This window comes from Sminthopsis crassicaudata, chromosome 2, assembly GCF_048593235.1.
Source record: "Sminthopsis crassicaudata isolate SCR6 chromosome 2, ASM4859323v1, whole genome shotgun sequence".
NCBI classification, from domain to species: Eukaryota; Metazoa; Chordata; class Mammalia; order Dasyuromorphia; family Dasyuridae; genus Sminthopsis; species Sminthopsis crassicaudata.
In genome coordinates, this window is record NC_133618.1 from 466393174 (window position 1) to 466395833 (window position 2660).

Below are 2660 nucleotides of genomic sequence, written 5' to 3' on the forward strand. Positions count from 1 at the left end.
CTCAATATAAATATCAGTTATAAGACAGCTGTTTATCTCCTTCACCACAAAAGAAATTTAACACATTAAAACACACAAAACTCATAAGCCCACGTGCCCTAGTGATACTTTAGAGACAATTAGGTGATGAAGTGCATAGATATCAAGCCTGGGGTCAGAAAAGCAAGTTCAAATCTGGCCTCAGACATTACTTAGCTGTGTGTTCCAGAGCCTTAGTTTTCTCATTTGTAAATTGAGCTGGGAAAGGAAATGGCAAAGTACTTCAGCATCCTTACCAATAAAACTCCAAATGGAATCACTGAAAGTCAGACACAACTTAGCAACAATAACAAAAATGGTACAGTGGCAGAGTTCTGGGTCTGGAGTCACAAAGATAATAGCTTTATGGCTTTGGGCAAGTCAGTTAGCCTTTGATTGCTCCAGTTTCCTCCTCTGTAAAATGTTGAGAATAATAGTATTTAAATCATACAATTCTGTGAAAATCAAATAAGATAATGATTGTAAAAGCACCTGGCACATAGTAAGTGCTATATAATTTTTACTACTTGGGTGATCTTGGGCAGGCTGTTACCCTCTCTAGGCCTCAGTTTCCTCTCTAACCCAAAGCATAGCAAGGGACAGGGCCTTCCTGGCACAGAAGGCCAAGTCAAAAACTAATGTTGTTGAGATAAGTAAAACAAAAAAAAAACACCCATTAACAATATAAAAAAACCATAATGAACACCTCATGTACCTTTTAGCTGTAACTCTATGAACTTTTGATTCTAGTCTCTCCTTTTTCTCATCTGTCCTCCACATAAGCATCATAATAATCTTTGTAAAGTATTGTTCAGGAGTAGCTAGATGGTACAGGGGGTGCCACCCTTGGAGTCAAGAGGATCTGAGTTCAAATCTAGCCTCAGGGACTTACTAGCTGTGTGACCCTTGAGCAAGTCACTTAATTCTGCCTGATTGCCTCTCTAAAAATAAAATAAAGGCCTGTTTATGTTATTCCCCTGCTCAGGAAGCTCCAAGAACTCTATTTCATCTAGGATAAAATGCAAACTGCTGATCCTAGAATTTAAAGTCCTTCCCAATCTGACTCTTTCCAGATGTATTTACTCTCTGTCAGGCACTCTGTGTTCCAGCCCACCTGATCTACTTGATCTTCCCTGCACTTAGTGTTCCATCTTCTACCTCCATGTCTTTGAACAGACTGTTCCCCACATCTGTAATGCATTTCCTCCTCAGCCTTACTTCTTAGACTCTTTAACTTCCTTTTAGACTTGATTGTCTGGTGTTCCTGATCTCTTTCCTTTGTTCTCTTTTCCCCCTTAAATTATCTTACTTATCTATTTACATGTTATTTCCTCTAGTACAATGTACATTCCCTGAAGACCAATTTCATTTTTGTCTTTATTCAGCACCAAGCACTGAATATTAACATATAGTAGGTGGTTAATATATGTTTATTATATTGAATTAGATGGAGTCTCATTTATATTCCTAATTTTCATTCTCAAAAATAATTTGCAATTATATTTAATCACAAGTAAGCAAAGAAACCAAAAAAAAAAAAATAAGAAGAAGAAAAAGAAGACAAAGGATCCATCAAGAAAGGATGGAGAATTTTTCAATGGCCTGCAGAGAACATATTATGCTTATACTTTTGCCAGCACAAAGTTCTGACAGAACACATGAACAAGTTGCAAGATAATCTCCATTCTAGATGAGAATACAAAAGGTCTGGAGGGATACTCTTTTCCTCTCCAGGTTACCAGGATTAACAAAAAGGGTTTATGAAAGAAGAAGAGATATCTGAAGAGATAAAGAGAAGAAAAATGTGAAGAGAGAGGGGATTCTTCACTTATGGTTAGAAGAGAGAAAGTAGAAAAGTGTAATACAAGAAAAGGAGTGAAGAGCCATTGAATGTTGGGTAGTATATAAGAAGTATAAGGCGGCTTTTCTTATAGAGTAGGAGAGCTGGACCAACTCTGGAGGAAGCAATTTCGTGTACTCTCAGAAATGATTGTGTGGTTCCAAAACACTATTAGTTGCCTGTCCTGGGCAAAGGAAGAAGAGAAGAGTGGTGGTTTGCTGATTCCCTGCTGAGGAGTACCTAGGCAACTATTTAATTATCTGAAAAAGCTCAGGCAACTGCTGTCTTCCAGGAACATGTATTCAGTAGATGATGGAAAGCAGCCCTGAGAACTGCCAAATCTAATGGTTGTTATTTCTTAATTCTGGTGTTTCATGTTGGGGCAAATGATACTACCAAAAGGAATATACAAAGCATTGCTAAGGATTATAGTCCTGCCCCAAAATTGAAGACCTTGTGTTAATAGGTAGTATTTTTTATCATAACTGCCAAACAAAGGGAGGGGAAATCAAAAGAGAAATTTAAATTTGAGATGTATTCAGCTGGTTAAGAAGATGGTGTCTGTTAATAGAATTTATATTTCTGAGCCATGGTTTAAAATTTAAAAAAAATTTATGAGTTCTTGAGTCTATGGGTAATGCAAGGGACAAAATACATTTAACAAGCTACAAAAAGGGCATATTTGTTCTTGCACAAAATCTTTTATTTGACCAATAAAAACATTATGAGCCTAATCAAGAGGTCACTAAATGGAAAAGGGAGATGAAAGGAGTAAACTGACCACAAGTCAGGGGCCATAGAG